A 22,557-nucleotide genomic window follows, 5' to 3' on the forward strand; every position below is an offset into this window, starting at 1 on the left:
GGCCTGGCGTGCTGTGATTTAAGAGTCAGACAGGACTGAGTGACTGAACTGAACTGACCTGAAAAAGCTATTAGGCTTCAACAGTGTGTGAACTGAGAACTTCCAGATGTACAAGCTGGATTTAGAAAAGGCAGAAGAACCAGAAATCAAATTGGCAATATCCACTGGATCATTGAAAAAGCAAGAGAGTTCTACAAAAACATCTACTTCTGCTTCATTGACTACACAAAAGCCTTCAACTGTGTGGATCACAACAAACTATGGAAAATCTTAATGGGATGGGAATACCAGACCACCTTACCTGCCTCCTGAGAAATCTGTGTGCAGGCCAAGAAGCAACAGTTAGAACCAAACAAGAAACAATGGTTCCAAATTGGGAAAGGAGAACATGAAGGTGGTGTATTGTCACCCTGCTTATTTAACTTCTATGCAGAGTACATCATGAGAAATGCCAGGCTGGGTGAAGCACAATCTGGAATCAAGATTGCCGGGAGAAATATCAATAACCTCAGCTATGTAGATGACACCACCCTTATGGCAGAAAGTGAAGAGGAACTAAAGAGCCTCTTAATGAAGGTGAAAGAGGAAAGTGAAAAAGCTGACTTAAAATTCAACATTCAGAAAACTAAGATCATGGCATCCAGTCCCATCATGTCATGGCAAATAGATGGGGAAACCATGGAAATTGTGACAGACTATTTTCTTGGGCTCCAAAATCACTGTAGATGGTGACTACAGCCATAAAATTAAAAGACACTTACTCCTTGGAATAAAGGCTATGGCAAACCTAGTTCACTTCAGTTGCTCAGTCATGTCCAATTCTTTGAGACCCCATGAACCGCAGCATGCCAGGCCTCCCTGTCCATCACCAACCCCAGGAGTCCGCCCAAACCCATGTCCATTGAGTTGGTGATGCCATCCAAACATCTCATCCTCTATCGTCCCCTTCTCCTCCTGCCCTCAATCTTTCCCAGCATCAGAGTCTTATCAAATGAGTCAGCTCTTCACATCAGGTGGCCAGAGTATTGGAGTTTCAGCTTCAACATCAATCCTTTCAATGAACACCCAGGACTGATCTCCTTTAGGATGGACTGGTTGGATCTCCTTGCAGTTCAAGGGACTCTCAAGAGTCTTCTCCAACACCACAGTTCAAAAGCACCAATTCTTCAGGGCTCAGCTTTCTCTATAGTCCAACTCTCTCATTCATACATGACCACTGGAAAAACCATAGCCTTGACTAGAAGGACCACTGTTGACAAAGTAATGTCTCTGCTTTTTAATACGCTGTCTAGATTGGTCATAACTTTCCTTCCAAGGAGTAAGCGTCTTTTAATTTCATGGCTGCAATCACCATCTGCAGTGGTTTTGGAGCCCCCCCAAAATAAATTCAGCCACTGTTTCCACTGTTTCCCCATCTATTTGCCATGAAGTGATGGGACTGGATGCCATGATCTTCGTTTTCTGAATGTTGAGCTTTAAGCCAACGTTTTCACTGTCCTCTTTCACTTTCATCAAGAGGCTCTTTAGTTCTTCTTCACTTTCTGCCATAAGGGTGGTGTCATCATCTGCCTATCTGAGGTTATTGATGTTTCTCCCAGCAATCTTGATTCCAGCTTGTGCTTCTTCCAGCCCAGCATTTCTCATGATGTACTCTGCATATAAATTAAATAAGCAGGGTGACAATATACAGCCTTGACGTACTCCTTTTCCTATTTGAAAGCAGTCTGTTGTTCCGTGTCCTGTTCTAACTGTTGCTTCCTGACCTGCATATAGGTGTCTCAAGAGGCAAGTCAGGTGGTCTGGTATTCCCATCTCTTTCAGAATTTTCCACAGTTTATTTTATTTTATTTTATTTTATTTTATTTTCTGGAATTGAGCTGCATAAGTTGCTTGTATATTTTTGAGATTAGTTCTTTGTTAGTTGCTTCATTTGCTATTATTTTTTCCCATTCTGAAGGCTGTCTTTTCAACCTTGCTTATAGTTTCCCTTGTTGTGCAGAAGCTTTGATCCCATTTGTTTATTTTTGCTTTTATTTCCAGTATTCTAGGAGGTGGGTCATAGAGGATCCTGCTGTGATTTATATCAGAGAGTGTTTTGCCTATGTTCTCCTCTAGGAGTTTTATAGTTTCTGGTCTTACGTTTAGATCTTTAATCCATTTTGAGTTTATTTTTCTGTATGGTGTTAGAAAGTGTTCTAGTTTCATTCTTTTGCAAGTGGTTGACCAGTTTTCCCAGCACCACTTGTTAAAGAGATTGTCTTTACTCCATTGTATATTCTTGCCTCCTTTGTCAAAGATAAGGTGTCCATAGGTGTGTGGATTTATCTCTGGGCTTTCTATTTTGTTCCATTGTTCTATATTTCTGTCTTTGTACCAGTACCATACTGTCTTGATGACTGTGGCTTTGTAGTAGAGCCTGAAGTCAGGCAGGTTGATACCTCCAGTTCCATTCTTCTTTCTCAAGATTGCTTTGGCTATTCGAGTTTTTTTGTATTTCCACACAAATTGTGAAATTATTTGTTCTAGCTCTGTGAAAAATACCGTTGGTAGCTTGATAGGGATTGCATTGAATCTGTAGATTGCTTTGGGTAGTATACTCATTTTCACTATATTGATTCTTTTGATCCATGAACATGGTGTATTTCTCCATCTATTTGTGTTATCTTTGATTTCTTTCATCAGTGTTTTACAGTTTTCTATATATAGGCCTTTAGTTTCTTTAGGTAGATATATTCCTAAGTATTTTATACTTTTCATTGCAATGGTGAATGGAATTGTTTCCTTAATTTCTTTTTCTACTTTCTCATTATTAGTGTATAGGAATGCAAGGGATTTCTGTGTGTTGATTTTATATCCTGCAACTTTACTATATTCATTGATTAGCTCTAGTAATGTTCTGGTGGAGTCTTTAGGGTTTTCTATGTAGAGGATCATGTCATCTGCAAACAGTGAGAGTTTGACTTCTTCTTTTCCAGTTTGGATTCCTTTTATTTCTTTTTCTGCTCTGATTGCTGTGGCCAAAACTTCCATAACTATGTTCAATAGTAGTGGTGAAAGTGGGCACCCTTGTCTTGTTCCTGACTTTAGGGGAAATGCTTTCAATTTTTCACCACTGAGGATAATGTTTGCTGTGGGTTTGTCATATATAGCTTCTATTACGTTGAGGTATGTTCCCTCTATTCCTGCTTTCTGGAGAGTATTTTTTTATCATAAATGGATGTTGAATTTTGTCAAAGGCTTTCTCTGCATCTATTGAGATAATCATATGGCTTTTATTTTTCAATTTGTTAATGTGGTGAATTACATTGATTGATTTGCGGATATTGAAGAATCCTTGCATCCCTGGGATAAAGCCCACTTGGTCATGGTGTATGATCTTTTTAATGTGTTGTTGGATTCTGATTGCTAGAATTTTGTTAAGGACTTCTGTATCTATGTTCATCAGTGTTATTGGCCTGTAGTTTTCTTTTTTTGTGTGTGGCATCTTTGTCAGGTTTTGGTATTAGGGTGATGGTGGCCTCATAGAATGAGTTTGGAAGTTTACCTTCCTCTGCAATTTTCTGGAAGAGTTTGAGTAGGATCTGTGTTAGCTCTTCTCGAAATTTTTGGTTGAATTCAGCTGTGAAGCCACCTGGACCTGGGCTTTTGTTTGCTGGAAGATTTCTGATTACAGTTTCAATTTCCATGCTTGTGATGGGTCTGTTAAGATTTTCTACTTCTTCCTGGTTCAGTTTTGGAAAGTTGTACTTTTCTAAGAATTTGTCCATTTCTTCCACGTTGTGGACCAGGTTTTAAATGGTATTGTTTTGTTTCTTCTTCTTTCTCTTTCTGGCATTTCATTGTTAGTGTAAAGATCCAAAACATTTCTGTATCTTGAGATTTCTGTATCAAGATTTTTTCTTGTTTTCTTCTACCTGTTGAATTCATTTATTCTGATAATCATTCTGTGGAGACTTGAGGGTTCTCTTTATGTAATGTTATGTTATCTGCAGATAGTGACAATCTTACCTTTTCCATTTCAAACTGTATATATTTCATTTCTTTTTCTTGTCTAATTGCTGTGACCAGAATTCCCAATGCTATATTGAATAGAAATGGTGAGATGTTCCGGAATTTAGCAGAAAGGCTTTCAGCTTTTCACCTTTGAGTGTTATGTTGGCTGTGGGTTTGTCATAAATGGCTTTTATTGTGTTAAAATATGTTACCTCTATACCCACTTTGGTGAGTTTTTATCATAAACATATAATAAATTTTATTAAATGCTTTTTCTGCATCAGTTGAGGTTATCATATTTTTTGTCTTTCCTTTTGTTAATGTATTGTATCACATTGATTGATTTGTGCATGTTGAACCACACTTTTGACCCAGGAATGAATCCAGTTTGATCATGGTGTATGATCCTTTTTTATGTGTAGTTGGATCTAGATTGCTGACATTTTATGAGAATTTCTATATCTATAATCATCACAGATATTGACTTGTAATTTTCTTTTTACTTTCTTTTTTTTGTGTGTGTGGTGTCTTTGTCTGAATTTGGAATCAAGGTGCTGGTGACTTTATAGAATGAATTTGGGAGTGTTCCTTTTTCTTCAAGATTTTGGAATATTTTGAGGAGGATAGGTGTAAATTCTTTGTATGTTTGGTAGAATTACCTGAAGAAGTTGTCCAATCCTGGAATTTTGTTCACATGGAGTTTTTATTATTATTATTGCAAATTCTATTTCACTTCGTGTGATTGGTCTGTTCAAATTACCTAATTTTTCTTTACTCAGTTTTGGCAGGCTCTATATTTCTAGAACCTTGTCTGTTTGTTCTAGGTGGACCAATTTGTTGGAATATAACTGTTAATAGTATTCTTTTATGATTTTTTTTCCTGAGGTTGTTACTTCTCCTCTTTCATTTCTTATTTTGTTTATTTGGGTCCTCTCTCTCTCTTTTCTTGATGAATCTGGCTAAAGGTTTGTTGGCTTTACCTTTTTAAAAATTAGCTCTTAGTTTCATTGATCATTTTTGTTGTTTTTAATATTAATATATATTTTATTTATCTCCTCACTGATTGTTATTATTTCCTTTCTCCTGCTGACTTTAGGTTATGTTAGCTCTTCTTTTCTCAATTCTTTTAGGTGGTAGGTTAGATTTTTCTATCTGAGTTTCCATTTGTTTTTTGTTTGTTTGTTTGTTTGTTTGTTTCTGGAGGAAGGCCTATATTGCTATGAACTTCCCTCTTAGAACTGTTTTTCTGCATTCCATACATTTTATAAGGCTATGTTTTCATTGTCATTTGTCTTGAGGTATTTTCTGATTTCCTCTTTGAGTTCATAATTGACTGATTGGATTTTTTGGTAGTATTTTGTTTAGGTTTCACGTATTTGTTCTTTTCCCATTTTTCTTTTTGCAATTGATTTCTAATTTCATATGACTGTGGTTGGAAAAGATGATTGCTTTAATTTCTATCCAACTGAATTTGTTGAGACTTGTTTTGTGACATCAAATGTGGTCCACCCCAGAGAACTTTTCCTGTCTGCTTGAAAAGAATATGTATTTGGATGTAGTGTCCTATAGATATCAATTAAGTCCAAATGGCCTATTGTGTCATTTTGGACCTCTATTGCATTATTGATTTCATTTCTGAAATATCTGTCCATTGGTGTCAGTAGATTGTTAAAGTCTCCTACCATTATTGTATTATTGTCCATTTCTCCCTTTATTTCTATTATTATTTGTTTATATATTTGGGGACTCCTCTATTGGGTGCATATGTTAAAGCGTTTAATATATCCTTCTTCTTCCCTTTATCATTATGTAATGTCCATTGTTTTCTTCATGGACCGCTGGGGTCCAGCCCCTGCAGGATCCAGGGGAACCTGAAGGAAAAACGACGTCGGCAATTGATTTAGAGAGATACGGAAAGAATGTTGTAGATAAGAAAATAGAAAGAGGCTGATATTCCTTGGTTTACATAGAAAGCCAATAAAACTTTGAGACAAGAAATTTGCCCTGTTCACGGAGGCCACAGGTGCCTTCCCGGTCTCCCGAGGGAGTGAAAACACAGAACATCTTCCCATTCAGCTCTTAGAAACCCAGGCAGATAAGTGAATGCAGGGAGCCTCTATGCTCCAAGAGATTAGCCTGAAAAAGAAAGTAAGAGAGAAAAAAAGAGAAAAAAAGAAAAACACAGGGTGACCAAGCTTCTTCGAGCAAGGCCCAATAGCTTTATTATTAAAAGGTACTTTTATACCTTGTCTTATACATAGAGGGAAATGAAAGATGCAAACTCATACAGAGTCAGCCCAAACATTACATCTGTTTTTTCTTTATCGAAACCAGGATTTTTCTGCAAACCTTTCCCATAAACAATATTGTGTACATTATCTTCTGGCCTTGGAGGCCTGTGAACATTTTATGACCCTCTTTTGATAAAGGCTGTTCAACCAAAAAACTTATTTTCCCTTGAAATGTTTTTTCTTATGTTTCTAATCTATGTCAGCCTCAAAACGTATTAAACAAGTTTCATTTCTCACAGAGCAAAGGTGCAGTGAGTTACAAGAAAGAACCAATTAGCTCAAAAGTTTGATGTGGTTAATTTCAAGGCTACACTTGTTTTTCTTACTTTCCAACTATGTTAACTAATGCACTCCCAGGTGCACAGTGGATAAGAGATATGGGAACTTAGCAACAAGCATTGGCCCAATAATGAAATCCTACATTAGCACTACTCGAATAACTTTTAACTCTTTGAAAGACTCTATGTTTTAGGCTTTCCATGCCTCTCACAGTTGGGAGGCTGTAAATAATCACATGCGTAGCTGCAAGAGTCTGGATATACCTGCCAAGCAAGCTAGAATGCTAATAGAGGGGGGTTGATTTGAAATATTTTTCTCATGTCCAAGAGACTTATTAGCTATAGCCCTAAGTTGATTTTCTCCAGAGAAAGGTGGTCAGGAATAGCCTCCTGTTAATGTCAGAGGAGTTGGTGAAAGTCATGAAATAGTAAGACAGACAGATTCTGGGTTTGGGGTAGATGCTCGAGCAGTTCTAGGGAGCCCCTCGAGTCCTGAAGCCTTGCTTAACAGTTCTCTTCCACATGACCTTGTCATGGGTGGGATCTCCCGTGGTGGCTCCCGGAAATGGATTTTGTTCTAAAATCTATTTGGGAGACCCACACAAGGTGGCAGAAGAGTCGAATGGGCATATCACCTTTCCCACAATTACATCAAAAATACATCTGCATGTGACCAACCCCTATAGAATACTGAACACTGGCAGAAGACCGTAGACTTCCAAAAAGGCAAGCTAATCTCCACAGAATGATGTAGGGCAAAAGATATTTTAAAAAGTAGAGACAAAGGATTTGGGACAGGGACCTGTGTCTTGGGAAGGGAGCTATGAAAGACAAACACTTTTTCTGCACACTTGGAAACTCCCTCAAAGATAGGGACAGGTGGAGATTTGGAATCTCAGAGGAGAACCAGCAACAGGTGCTTGGAAAGCAAAGTGGAGAGTTCACCATAGAGATCATTGCCACCCAACACTTTCTAGCCAAAACGCTGTTTGCACACCTGCCACGGTGAGTAGGGGCTGGATGCTGAGGCTCAGGCTTTGGGGGCTGGACCCCACGGAGAGGACTCTGGTTGCCTGCCATGAATATACTCTGAGGAGGCCAGTATGACACAGCTGAGGGAATCCAGGGAAAAGCCTGGGCCTGCCAGAGAAACAAGGAATTATGGCTGCAGTAACCTAACTTTGCACACTTGCAAACTTCAGGACCCCATCTTCATGAGTGACATAGGAGGGAAAAGACCCCGATGTTGGGAAAGAGTGAAGGCTGAAGAAGGGGGTGACAGAGCTTGAGATGGTTGAATGGCATCACTGTTTCACTGGACATGAATTTGGGCAAACTCTGGGAGATGGTGAGGGACAGAGAAGTCTGGCAAGCTGCATGCAGTCCATTGGGCTGCCAAGAGTCAGACAGGACTTGGCAACTAAAGAACAACAACAAATCATGATAAAAGCTCTCTAGAAAGTAGACATAGAAGGAACCTATGTCAACTTAATAAAGGCCATATATGACAAATCCACAGCAAACATTATTCTCAATGGTGAAACACTGAAAGCATTTCCTCTAAGATCAGGAACAAGACAAGGTTGCGCACTCTTGCCACTATAATTTAACACTGTTTTGGAAGTCCTAGCCATGGCAATCAGAGAAGGAAAGAGATAAAAGGAAACCAGATTGGAAAAGAAGAAGTAAACTCTTACTGTATGCAGATGACATGACACTATACATGGAAAATCCTAAAAATAACACTAGAAAATTACTAGAGCTCATCAAAGAATATCATAAAGTCAGATATAAAATTAATGCACAGAATTCCCATGCATCCCCATACAGTAACAATGAAAAATAAGAGAAGGAAACAATCCCTTTCAACACTGCAACAAAAAGTATAAAATACCTAGGAATAAATGCCTTAAAGGAGTACGTCAAGGCTGTTTATTGTCACTCTGCTTATTTGACTTATATGCAGAATATATCATCAGAAACGCTGGCTGGACAGCATCACTGACTCGATGGACGTGACTCTGAGTGAACTCCGGGAGTTGGTGATGGACAGGGAGGCCTGGCATGCTGCGATTCATGTGGTCGCAAAGAGTCGGACACGACTGAGCGACTGAACTGAACTGATGTTGAGGTGTTATGTCTAGTCAGTTTATTGCATGTTTTTATCATAAAAATGTGTTAAATCATGTAAAATGCTTTTATGCAACAATTGAGATAATCATTATGGTTTTCTCCCCTTTTTACTGTTAATGTTGCAAAGAGTTGGAGACGACTGAGCGACTGAACTGAACTGAACTGTTAATGTAACATATTACAATGATTCATTTTATAAATCTGACTTGGTCAGAGTGGATAATGCTTTTTCTTTTGAGAAAACCTGTCACAGGGCAAATATTGTTTTGGTTTTTCAAGTTACAAAAATATAAACATGTTAAGAATATAATCTGTTTCATATAAGAATGGTTCTAGTCATTTAAAATGTATAAATAATTTGGTATATACAATTCATATACAAGCCTTAACACATGCAACACCTACTGAATGGCATACACTACTAGTCAATTCAGCTGTTGCTAGTTAAATGTAGTTTTTCAGACTGTTTTTAAACATAGGAAAGAGTGGTGTCTGGGCAATCTGATGATTACTAAGTGTAGTTTAAGAAGTCAATCCAAAATAAGAATGAGCTAATTTTGAGTTGGAATGAGTATATCTGATCAGTGGGAAGATGTTATCTAAATTTCAATTCCAGTCTTCTTTTATTTAATGTTCTTTCATTATTATACCATAAATATAGTGTGTAGATTGGTGCAAAAGTAAATTAATTACTTGTTTTAAAATTAAATGATAAAACATTAGCTTTGAGTTGCAGTGTAGAAACAAAACAGGCATATCTAGCATTAAAGCATTAAAAAAATAGAAAAGATTTTTAAAATTTAATTGACAACTAAAACTAGGGTTATTTACCTTTAGATGTTGTGACACAAAATTAATCAACTAATCAACTTGTCCTTTTGAAGTTTATAGTTTTATAATGATCTGCTATTCTCTATTTTACCTCTGAAAAGGCAAAGAGTTAGTTACCTAACAAATATGTTTCAAAACAGCTCTATTTGCTCAATGGCATATGGAAGAACAAGGCATAACATTAAATATTTTTAGCATTAAATGACTAAAATATAACAACAGTACAAAATATAGAGGAAAATCACTTATCTGGAGGGTGGCTCATATACGAGAGACTTCTGACCTAAAATTCACACTGAAGATGTTGAAGTTAACAGTGTCAAAAAGAGAAAGGAATAGCTTTGTTTAAAAATTTTGTAGGATTAGGCTTATTGCTGACATTTTACCTTCATAATTTCTTGCATAAATGCATATATGTGATATATATTATATATATATACACACACACATATATATAGGTGATAAACATGAAGGGAAGTGGAAAAACCTTTAAATTCATTCTTGGAACAATGTGACACATGAGAGTATTTGGCAACTATACACATTACCTTAGCGATTTAAAATATACTATATTTTTTAATAAGGTAGAAAATAGGTACTAAAAATTTAACATTTGGCAACCTGTTTTTACTTTGGGCTCCAACCCCATATCTCTACATTTCTTATTCGTTCAGTTCAGTTCAGGTGCTCAGTCGTGTCTGACTCTCTGTGAACCCATAAATCGCAGCAGGCCAGGCCTCCCTGTCCATCACCATCTCCTGGAGTTCCCTCAAACTCACATTCATCGAGTCAGTGATGCCATCCAGCCCTCTCATCCTCTGTCGTCCCCTTCTCCTCCTGCCCCAATCCCTCCAGGCATCAGAGTCTTTTCCAATGAGTCAACTCTTTGCATGAGGTGGCCAAAGTACTGGAGTTTCAGCTTTAGCATCGTTCCTTTCAAAGAACACCCAGGGCTGATCTCCTTCAGAATGGACTCCTTGCAGTTCAAGGGACTCTCAAGAGTCTTCTCCAACACCACAGTTCAAAAGCATCAATTCTTTGGCGCTCAGCTTTCTTCACAGTCCAACTCTCACATCCATACTGACCACTGGAAAAACCATAGCCTTGACTAGACGGACCTGTGTTGGCAAAGTAATGTCTCTGTTTTTCAATATGCTATCTAGGTTGGTCATAACTTTTCTTCCAAGGAGGAAGCGTCTTTTAATTTCATGGATGCAGTCACCATCTGCAGTGATTTTGGAGCCCAAAAAAATAAAGTCTGACACTGTTTACACTGTTTCCCTCTCTATTTCCCATGAAGTGATGGGACCAGATGCCATGATCTTCGTTTTCTGAATGTTGAGCTTTAAGCCAACTTTTTCACTGTCCTCTTTCACTTTCATCAAGAGGCTTTTGAGTTCCTCTTCACTTTCTGCCATAAGGGTGGTGTCATCTGCATATCAGAGGTTATTGATATTTCTCCCTGCAATCTTGATTCCAGACTGTGCTTCTTCCAATCCAGCGTTTCTCATGATGTACTCTGCATATAAGTTAAATAAGCAGGGTGACAATATACAGCCTTGATGTACTCCTTTTCCTATTTGGAACCAGTCTGTTGTTCCATGTCCAGTTCTAAGTGTTGCTTCCTGACCTGCATATAGGTTTCTCAAGAGGCAGGTTAGGTGGTCTGGTATTCCCATCTCTTTCAGAATTTTCCACACTTTACTGTGATCCACACAGTCAAAGGCTTTGGCATAGTCAATAAAGCAGAAATTGATGTTTTTCTGGAACTCTCTTGCTTCTTCAATGATCGAGTGGATGTTGGCAATTTACTCTCTGGTTCCTCTGCGTTTTCAAAAAAAAACTTGAACATCTGGAAGTTCACGGTTCACATATTGATGAAGCCTGGCTTGGAGAATTTTGAGCATTACTTTGCTAGCAGGTGAGATGTGCAGTAGTTTGAGCATTCTTTGACATTGCCTTTCTTTGGGATTGGAATGAAAACTGACCTTTTCCAGTCCTGTGGCCCCTGCTGAGTTTTCCAAATTTCCTGGCATATTGAGTGCAACACTTTCACAGCATCATCTTTCAGGATTTGAAATAGCTCAACTGGAATTCCATCACCTCCACTAGCTTTGTTCGTAGTGATGCTTTCTAAGGCCCACTTGACACCATATTCCAGGATGTCTGGCTCTAGTTGAGTGATCATACCATCGAATTTATCTTGGTTGTGAAGATCTTTCTTTGTACAGTTCTTCTGTGTATTCTGCCACCTCTTTTTAATATCTTCTGCTTCTGTTAGTTCCATATCAAAATGATAGCATACTGAAAGAGGAACTCCCCAGGTCAGTATGTGCCCAATATGCTACTGGAGATCAGTGGAGAAATAACTCCGAAAAGAATGAAGGGATGGAGCCAAAGCAAAAACATTACCCAGTTGTGGATATGACTGGTGATAGAAGCAAGGTCCTATGCTGTAAAGAGCAATAATGCGTAGGAACCTGAAATGTTAGGTCCATGAACCAAGGTATATTAGAAGTGGTCAAATAGGAGATGGCAAGAGTGAACGTCGACATTCTAGGAATCAGCAAACTAAAATGGACTGGAATGGGTGAATTTAACTCAGATGACCATTATATCTACTACTGTGGGCAGGAATCCCTTAGAAGAAATGGAGTAGCCATCATGGTCAACAAAAGAATCTGCAATGCAGTACTTGGATGCAATCTCAAAAGCGACAGATTGATCTCTGTTCATTTCCAAGGCAAACCATTCAATATCACAGTTATCCAAGTCTATGCCCCAACCAGTTACACTGAAGAAGCTGAAGTTGAACGGTTCTATGAAGACCTACAAGAGCTTTTAGAACTAACACCCAAAAAAAGATGTCCTTTTCATTATAGGGGACTGGAATGCAAAAGTGGGAAGTCAAGAAACACCTGGAGTAACAGGCAAATTTGGCCTTGTAATACGGAATGAAGCAGGGCAAAGGTTAATAGAGTTTTGCCAAGAGAATGCATTGGTCATAGAAAACACCCTCTTCCAATAACACAAGAGAAGGCTCTACACATGGACATCACCAGATGGTCAACACTGAAATCAGATTGATTATATTCTTTGCAGCCAAAGATGGAGAAGCTCTATACAGTCAGCAAAAACAAGACCAGGAGCTGAGTGTGGCTCAGATCATGAACTCCTTATTGCCAAATTCAGACTTAAATTGAAGAAAGTAGGAAAGACCACTAGACCATTGAGTGCAGTTCTATTCAGTTCAGTCGCTCAGTGGTGTCCGACTCTTTGTGAACCCATGAATCGCAGAACGCCAGGTCTCCCTGTCCATCACCACCTCCCGGAGTTCACTCAGACTTCACGTCCATCAAGTCAGTGATGCCATCCAGCCATCTCATCCTCTGTCGTCCCCTTCTCCTCCTGCCCCTAATCCCTCCCAGCATCAGAGTCTTTTCCAATGAGTCAACTCTTCGCATGAGTACTGGAGTTTCAGCTTCAGCATCATTCCTTCCAAAGAAATCCCAGGGCTGACCTCCTTTAGAATGGACTGGTTGGATCTCCTTGCAGTCCAAGGGACTCTCAAGAGTCTTCTCCAACACCACAGTTCAAAAGCATCAATTCTTTGGTGCTCAGCCTTCTTCATAGTCCAACTCTCACATCCATACATGACCACTTGAAAAACCATAGCCTTGACTAGACGGACCTTTTTGGCAAAGTAATGTCTCTGCTTTTGAATATGCTATCTAGGTTGGTCATAACTTTCCTTCCAAGGAGTAAGTGTCTTTTAATTTCATGGCTGCAATCACCATCTGCAGTGATTTTGGAGCCCAAGAAATAAAGTCAGCCACTGCTTCCACTGTTTCCCCATCTGTTTGCCATGAAGTGATGGGACTGGATGCCATGATCTTAGTTTTTGGAATGTTGAGCCTTAAGCAAACGCATCAAGAGGCTCTTTAGTTCTTCTTCACTTTCTGCCATAAGGGTGGTGTCATCTACATATCTGAGGTTATTGATATTTCTCCCAGCAATCTTGGTTCCAGCTTGTGCTTCTTCCAGCCCAGCATTTCTCATGATGTACTCTGCATATAAGTTAAATAGGCAGGGTGACAATATACAGCCTTGACGTACACCTTTTCCTATTTGGAACCAGTCTTTTGTTCCATGTCCAGTCCGAACTGTTGCTTCCTGATCTGTATATAGGTTTCTCAAGAGGCAGGTCAGGTATGACCTAAATCAAATCCCTTATGATTATACAGTGGAAGTGAGAAATAGATTGAAGGGCCTAGATCTGATAGATAGAGTGCCTGATGAACTATGGAATGAGGTTTGTGACATTGTACAGGAGACAGGGATCAAGACCATCCCCATGGAAAAGAAATGCAAAAAAGCAAAATGGCTGTCTGGGGAGGCCTTACAAAAGCTGTGAAAAGAAGAGAAGTGAAAAGTAAAGGAGAAAAGGAAAGATATAAGCATCTGAATGCAGAGTTTCAAAGAATAGCAAGAAGAGATAAGAAAGCCTTTTCAGCAATCAATGCAAAGAAATAGAGGAAAACAACAGAATGGAAAGACTAGAGATCACGTCAAGAAAATTAGAGATACCAAGGGAACATTTCCTGCAAAGATGGACCCTTATTCGTTACTCTCCCATTAATTTATTAGTCCTACCACCATTCACAGGAAAAAATATTTTTAAGAAACTTTGCTTTTAAGTCACCAAATGTATCAGATATTCAGGTATCAACCAGAATATCATCTATCTCTTTAGTAGATGTAGTCACTCTACAAGAAAATTGGCAAACATAAAAGACATTGCTTAACATGAAAAAGATATCTCTACATGTGATCGCAGTGTCAAAGCAGTTATGCATACCTGAATCAATATATTTTCATTAAACTAGTTTGAATAAGTCATATTAAAACAGCATTACTCCTGGAGTAGGAAATGGCAACCCACTCCAGTATTCTTGCCTGGAAAATCTCATGGCCTGAGGAGCCTGGCCGACTACAGTCCATGGGGTCACAAAGAGTCGGACATGGCTGAGCGACTGAGCATACGTAAATTGTCAAGATTAACTTTCTACCTTTTTATTGAAATTTGTCCTGAATGAACTACTTGGTGCCATAGTTAGTGACAAGGATTTGCCATTTCCCACTAAAATGTGGGAACTCTTGTCTTAGTTCTCTCTACCTTAAATGGAGGGTAAGGAAATGCAATTATGATTGGTTTTCTAAAGATGAGATACTGTGTTGAGATACTTTTTTTTTTGTCAATTGACAGGTCTGATAAGGTTGTAATCATCCTCCCCTTCCACATGAGCGTTTATGAGAACTGTGGAGTGTTTAAAACAAACTTGAAATCCATGGGAAGGGAAGGAGAAAGCCTTTCTAAAACCTACAGTTCTGCATTTGGACTCCTGACTTTCTCAGTCTACAGAGAGATTATAAGAAGACATTCATGCATGCTGGGTGAATGGAAGGAAAGGGATTTTTAACTTACACATGGAATTTCTCCATTTCAGAGATGATTCTATGACAGTGCCTCGGAAAGTGGATGCAGCAATTTTGCCTTTCCAAACAATATTTTTCATCACTGCTTTTTGCAGTACTTGTATTATCAGTGATGGATTATCTGGGATAATTTTCTTCAAAGGGAGTTTGTTATATACAAGCTACAATGTATTACAGAGTAGAAAAGTAAAGCTCTAAAAGTTTCAGAAACGTTTGATGAATGGATAAGGATCTGAACATCCTCTCTCACCCCACAACCGACCAGCTACTCAGTGGAATGTAGTGTAGTGTAGTAAATGTAATGTTACAATCAGCACGCCCTCTCATCCAGGCAGTTTCTCAGAAGAAAATGAAGTCTTACTAGTAAAGTTAATGTAATTTCTAGATTCTAGAAAATGCTGACCTAATCAGTTGGGGCCACCAACTGTTTTGTTGCTTGGATTTCCCTCAGATTTCTCTATTTGTAGGAGAGGTATTTTCTTATGAAGAATATGATAAATATCATTGGTTACTGTCTGGTGATGAAAATTACCTGGTGTGTATGATACACAGGTGGTAGCCAGGGAACCTTCAAGTTGGGAAAAGAAACTTTTTCTTTCAGTTGTTTGGTTTAAATTTTATTCTGGATCTTCACAGTCAATGTTATCAGTTGTATTATGGTGTTCAGGGCTTGCCTTGGATGCAATATTTCTTTTGAAAATGAATTTTCTTTTTACTTTGTGATCTTTTAAATGTTGCACCAATTATGCTTCATGCATTGTTACATCTTCATTTGGTTAATGTAATGTCTAGTTCATTTCCAATAAATACATTGCTGCCTGTTTAAAAAAAAAAAAACCAGCATTACTGGTGTTTACTGAAAATAGGCAAGAATTTTATTACAAAATTAACGTACTAACAACAATTTTTTAACAATCCACTTCCTCTCAGAATTAACTTATGCTAATATCTCATAGAAAGCATTATGGAGGGATTTAATTTCTGTGATAGGCTGGGCTCACATTAAGTATGTTACTATAAAGATCATATGTTTAAGAATATTATTAGTATAATATTTATATAAAGAATGCAAAAGCTAGCATTAAAGCCTTTAATGGCACAATCCAAAACGGCAGCACCTAAAAAAAGAGGCTGCTAGAAATTTTTAAAATTAAGGAAATTTAGTTTCAGTACATACTAGTTTATAATGTTTCTACAGTTAAAAGAATTAATTCACATAAATTCCTGTAGCTGGAATGGACCAAAAGGACAACATTGTCCTCTTCAACATCTAGTCTAATCTTTGAAATGCAAGCAAATCCTTGCAATCTTTGACACAGATTTTTCAGGCGTGGACTGAGCAGTTGACAGGAAGTTCTGGTTGAAGCAGTGTTTTTGTTACTATCAAAATTCACAGTTCCACTGTTCACAACAATTGTACTTTGGGTCTAGGTAAATTGCTCATGAACTGAGTGGCAATATAACATACTGACTTGGACTTCAGTAGAAGGCAACATCCCCCAAAATTAATATTGCCATTCCATAGTAAAGTAAAGTTGTCCATTTACAGTCTGATTAGTATATATCTTTAGTCCATTATCCAATCATAATTATTGACAAATTCCACAGCAGCTCTACATGTCTCATCTACATAAGTTTTAAAAGCAACAGATGTGATCATCAGGGAGTTCAGAGTAGACTGTCCCACCAAAAGCAGCATCACTACATCCTCACATCCAAACTCACTGGCATGCATGACTGAACAGTGGCTGTTCCTGAAAATGGTCATTCATTCCTTGGTGCATTCCCACTATTTCCCTAAGGCCAGTCTTTTTCAATTTCTTCATAGTTTTAATATAGTCTTTCTCTGGCTCTCCTCCTAATTAACTGCAGCTACTTCTCAGTATAATCACTTCACTTGTCTGTTCACTTCTTACTTGGAAAATAATCATCTTAATATGCTTCTACTACATTTTGTTAGTATTTTGTTGAGGATTTTTTCATCACTGAGACAAGAGACAGTGTTCTGTAATTTTCTTCTACAGTTTTTGCCCGGCTTTGGTATCAGGGCAATGCTGGCCTTATAGAATGAGTTTCCTAACTCATTTTTTTTGTAAAAAATTTCAATTTTTTTGTAAAAGTTTGACAAAAGTTGGTATTAGTTCTTTTTTAAATGTTTCACCAGGGAATAATTCACCAGGGAAGTTATCAGGACCAGGGATCTTCTTCATTGGAAGGGTTATAATTATAATTCTTGTTACTGATTCAATCTCCTTACTATTCAGATTTTCTTCTTTTTTAAAAAAATACATATATTTTATTGAAGTATAGTTGACTTATGTTTCAGGTGCACAATAAGGTGATTCAGTTATACAGACACACATATATTATGCTTGAAATAATTTTACATTATAGATTATTACAAAATATTTACTGTGGTTCTCTATGCCATACAGTAAACCTTTGTTGCTTGTTGCATATCTATTTTTTAATTAGAAACCTAGCATTCTATTTATAGTAAGTCAAACAAGTTAAATCAAAATGTCATAATATTTGTTAGGCAAAAATTCATAAGCTTTCTAAAGTGCATATATTATATATATATATATATATATAAGCTTTTCTACTACACTTGATAAAGGCTTGAGAAAGAACATCAAATATAAAGAAGAAGAGATAAATAAATTGGAGAATATAAACTAAGTGAAATGGGAGCACTGAATATGAAATAGAAAAAGTGAAACAAATTATCTAAAAGTAAAATATCATCATATAGTCCAGTTGTTTTTCAAACATAACTATTCATTAGGAACACATCTAGAGGTCTGGAGAAAAAAAGCAACACCTGAGTATTTGTATTTTTCAAAAAATTTCAAGATAATCTGATATGCATCTGGATTTTTTAAAATGATTACAAGTTTTTCTATTAGATCCTAGTTTTAGTGATATGGAGTTCTATTATTTTTCTGTTGACCAATCATGATACAATGGTATTAAGTGAGTAACAGCTACATAATCACAATAGTAAAAGTGTTTATCAGTTTTCACAATCAATAGCCAGACCAAAAAATAAAAGATAATTACAATCAAAGCCATAATAGGAACATGATTAACAACAATATAAAATGATTGCATACACTTTGGTGGGGGGGGGGGGGTGGGTGTCAAGCAGAATGATGGTAAGTGGAAGTGAATATATGCACTTGTTGTCATCCCCCCAGCCAGTCTATATCGTTTGGTTGGTGCATTTAATCCATTTACACTTAAGGTAATTATAGATATGTATGATCCTATTACCATTTAAGTAATTGTTTGGATTTATTTTCTGTAGGTCTTTTTCTTCTCTTGTTTCCTGCCTAGAGAAATTCCTTTAGCCTTTGTGTAAAGCTAGTTTGGTGGTGCTGAACTCTATTTACTTTTGATTGTCTGGAAAGCTTTTGATTTCTCCATCAAATCTGAAGGAGAGTCTTGCTGGTTAGAGAATTCTTGGTTGTAGGTTCTTCCCTTTCATCACTTTAAATATATTATGCCATTTCCTTCTAGCTCATAGAGTTTCTATTGAGAAAACTGTTGATAGCCTAATGGGAGTTCCCTTGTATGTTATTGTTTTCTTCCTTGTTGCTTTTAATATTTTGTCTCTGTCTTTAATTTTTGTCAGTTTGAATAGTCTGTGTCTTGGTGTGTTCCTCCTTGGGCTTATCTTTCCTGGGACTCTCTGTGCTTCCTGGACTTTGTTGACTATTTCCTTTCCCACGTTCAGGAAGTTTTCAGCTATTATCTCTTCAAATATTTTCTCAGGTCCTTTCCTTCTGGGACACCTATAATGCGAATATTGGTGCATTTAATGTTTTCCCAGAGGTCTCTTAGGCTGTCTTCATTTCTTTTCATTCTTTTTTCTATATTCTGTTCTGTAGCAGTGGTTTCCACCATCCTGTCCTCCAGGTCATTTATTTGTTCTTCTGCCTCAGTTTTTCTGCTATTGATTCCTTCTAGTGTATTATTCAACTTTGTTGGCTTGTTCTTTAGTTTTTCTAGGTCTTTGGTAAATATTTCTTGCATCTTCTCAATCTTTGCCTCCATTCTTTTCCTGTGATCCTGGGTCATCTTCACTGTCATTATTCTAAATTCTTTTTCTGGAAGGTTGCCTATCTCCACTTCATTTAGTTGTTTTTCTGGGATTTTATCTTGTCCCTTCATCTGGGACTTTCTGCTTTTTCCATCATGATTAATTTTCTGTAATACAGTTTTTATGTTAGCTGTTTGAGACTGTGCTTCTTCTTGCTTCTTCTGTCTTCCCTCTGATGGCTGAGGGTAAGAGGCTTGAGTTAGCTTCTTGAGGAAGGGACTGGTGATGGTAAAAATTGGGTTTTGCTCTGGCGGGCAGGGCCTTGCTCAGTATAGCTTTAATGCTGCTGATGGGTGGGGTTGCCCTCCCACCTCCCACCTCCCACCCCTATAGTTGTCTGGCCTGAGGTGACCCAGCCCTGGGGTCTATGTACTCTTGTTTCTGTTCAGTTGCCCAGTTGTATTCAACTCTTTGTGACTGCATGGACTGCAGCATGCCATGCCTCTCTGTCCCTCGCCATCTCCCAAAGTTTGCCCAAGTTCATGTCCATTGCATGTGCACTATAGTAGGGTTAATGGAGACTCCAAGAGGGTTTACACCAAGGGGAAACTTCCTGTGCCCCTATCCCTGTGGTGAGTCCCTGCTGATTCATGCCTCCACAGGAAACCCTCCAGCACTAACAGGTGTTTTCACTCAATATCCTGTGAGGTCACTGCTCCTCTTCTCTGGGTCTTGGTGCAAGAAAAAATTTGTTATGCCCTCCAAGACTGGATCTCTCTTTCCACCAGTCTTCTGCAAGGCCTATAATCAAAACCTACTGGTCTGGTTCCCTGGGTTTCCCAGTCCCTTTGTCAGATTCCCGGACTGGGAAGCCTGATGTGGAATTCAGAACGTTCACAAGAGTGAGAGAACCTCTTTGGTATTATTCTCCAGTCTGTGAGCCACCCACCCACCCACCAGGCATGGGATTTGATATTATTGTGAGATTGTTCCCCTCCTACCATCTTGCTGTGGCTTTTTCTTTGTCTTTGGATGGGGGTAGTATCTTTTTTTGGTGGGTTCCAGCATCCTCCTGTCAATGGTTGTTCAACAGATAGCAAAGTGCAGCACAAGTAAGATCTATTCAGATTTTCTACTTATTTGTAGATTTTATGTCTCTTCAAATTTGTCTGTTTTACCTAGAGTTATCCAATTTGGGGGCATGCAATTGATCACGGTACTCTATTTTTTATTTCTGTTGAACCAGTGTAATATCCCCACTTTCATTTCTGATTTTAATAATTTGAGTCTTCTCTATTTTTTTCTTGTTACTGTTGTTCGGTTACTGTTGTTCGACCCTTTGCGACCCTATGAACTGCAGCACACCAGGCTTCCCTGTCCTTATCTAGCTCCCTGAGTTTGCTCAAACTCATGTCCATTGGGTCAGTGATGCCATCCAAACATCTCATCCTCTGTCGCCTTCTTCTTCTCTTGCCTTCAATCTATCCCAGAATCAGGATCTTTTCCAATGAGTTGACTCTTTACATCAGGTGGCCAAAGTATTAGAGCTTCAGCTTCAGCACCAGTCCTGCCAAAGAATATTCAGGGTTGATCTCCTTTAGAATTGACTGGTTTGATCTCCTCACAGCCCAAGGGACTCTCAAGAGTCTTCTCCAGCATTACCATTCAAAAGCATCAATTCTTCAGCGCTCAGCCTTCTTTGCGGTCCAACTCTCACATCTGTACATGACTACTGGGAAAACCATAGCTTTGACTATACAGACCTTTGTTGGCAAAGTGATGTCTCTGCTTTGTAATATGCTGTCTAGGTTTGTCATAGCTTTTCTTCCAAGGAGTAAGTGTCTTTTAATTTTGTGACTGTAGTCACCATCTGTGGTTATTTTGAAGCCAAAAAAAAAAAAAAAATCTGCAACTCTTTCCATTTTTTCTCCATTTCCCATGAACTGGATACCATAATTTAATCTTAAGTATTGAGATATAAACCAGCTGTTTCACTCTCCTCTTTCACCCTTATCAAGAGGCTCTTTAGCTCGTCTTCACTTTCTGCCATTAGAGTGGTATTATCTGCATATCTCAGGTTGTTGATAATCCTTCAGGCAATCTTGATTCCAGCTTGTGATCCATCCAACATGAACTCTGCAAAGAAGTTAAATGAGCAGGATGCCAATGTAGACTTGACGTACTTCTTTCCCAATTTTGAACCAGTCAGTAATTCCATGTGTTGGGGCTGCTTGAAGGAGGATAAGAAGGATTCCCTCTTGAAGGCTGTCAGCCATCTTAAGGCAGGATGTGACCTGGGCCTGAATCCTGTTAACCATCATTAAAATCAGGAAACTCCTCCTCACAGATGGAAAACAAAGATTGGAAGTAAAAGTCAGGTTGTCTGTTAGATTAACGACAGTGCCTGCACCTGCATGTTGTAATTGTTAATTCTTCCACACCTGTATATTGTAAAACTAATTACTAACGTGTAACCAGTCATGTAGTGGGGAGTATAAAACTGAATCCTCCAAAATCATTGGGGTCCTTGTTGGGAAGTGATTCCCCTTAGACCCGCTGGTGTAATAAACTGTACTCCACTGTCTTGAGTGTCCTCTGAGATGTGTTTTGTGACTCTGGATTCTACAACATTTCTGATGCATTGGCCAGGAAGCCCTCAGAAAGGTAGGGCCATTGAGCCTCTGCCTGCAGCTTGCTGGGACAAGAGCCTCCAGGAGGGGAAGATGCCCCCTCCCCTGGATCAGCTCTTATTTTAGCAACTTGTCTTTCTAGGTGGACTTCACAAGACTGTGGATGACAGAAGGGAAGTGCGCAAGTAGGTCCCACTGTAATAGTGGAAGAATGAGTCTGACCAACCCCTTGGAGCTGGGTGAGTCTGTGGCGGCTGTGTCCTCATAGGCTCAGTGGAGCAATTGCTTACTGAAGTAAGTAAAAGTGGTAACTGAATCTGTGCTGATCATTTGTCAACATATTTTCTGGTTTCCAAGGGACAGTCCCCTTTGCTGTGACACCCTCCCGTTCTTCTTAGAGATTCAGGGACCTCCCCAAATGTTGTTTAGGACTGGACTGGGAACTGTGGCTCTGGATATACATTTGTCTGCACCAGTCTGTGATAAGACAGACTTGGATCACACCAGGGTCAGACTTATGCAAGGAAGAGTACGTGGAAGCCTTAATTGATTGGATTTGGCTGACTGCTGAGAGAAAAACACAAGAGGTATTACCACTGAAAGACTTATCAGGTAAGGAGGCCCTATCTTGGAAAAGGAGAAAGCAAGATTTTGCTGGTGCAGGCAGCATCCAAGCGAGAAAAGATAAAGGATGATCTGGAGGAGGAGGAACTCCTACCTCCCCCTCCATACTAGGGAACATGAAGGGGACCCCCAGAACAAAAGGAAGGGACAAGAGAGAAGGAAGACTTTCCTCATCAGCCTCCCCCAGTGGAGGAGGTTTCTCTCCCTCCTACTATGCCACCAAGTGCAATGGGAGG

General features: G+C 38.7%; 1 protein-coding gene, 1 long non-coding RNA gene and 1 pseudogene across 2 annotated transcripts in view; 1 reads left to right on the forward strand and 2 right to left on the reverse strand.

The window, feature by feature from the left end:
• The window catches only part of UBE2D4 (ubiquitin conjugating enzyme E2 D4), a 114,879-nt gene that overhangs the window by 13,044 nt on the left and 79,278 nt on the right, over positions 1 to 22,557 (forward strand). Inside the window, exon 2 of the mRNA XM_069561171.1 lies at positions 21,840 to 21,991. The gene's annotated coding sequence lies outside the window, so the exon portion shown is untranslated. The remainder of the gene's footprint in view (positions 1 to 21,839; positions 21,992 to 22,557) is intronic.
• LOC138424393 (uncharacterized) overlaps positions 14,771 to 22,557 on the reverse strand; it is a 61,408-nt gene continuing 53,621 nt past the window's right edge. The window contains exon 3 of the long non-coding RNA XR_011250776.1: positions 14,771 to 15,840. This is a non-coding gene — a long non-coding RNA (uncharacterized lncRNA). The remainder of the gene's footprint in view (positions 15,841 to 22,557) is intronic.
• On the reverse strand, positions 16,287 to 16,682 carry LOC138424725 (NTF2-related export protein 2 pseudogene; annotated as a pseudogene).

Source organism: Ovis canadensis, chromosome 19 (assembly GCF_042477335.2).
Source record: "Ovis canadensis isolate MfBH-ARS-UI-01 breed Bighorn chromosome 19, ARS-UI_OviCan_v2, whole genome shotgun sequence".
Classification (NCBI taxonomy): Eukaryota; Metazoa; Chordata; class Mammalia; order Artiodactyla; family Bovidae; genus Ovis; species Ovis canadensis.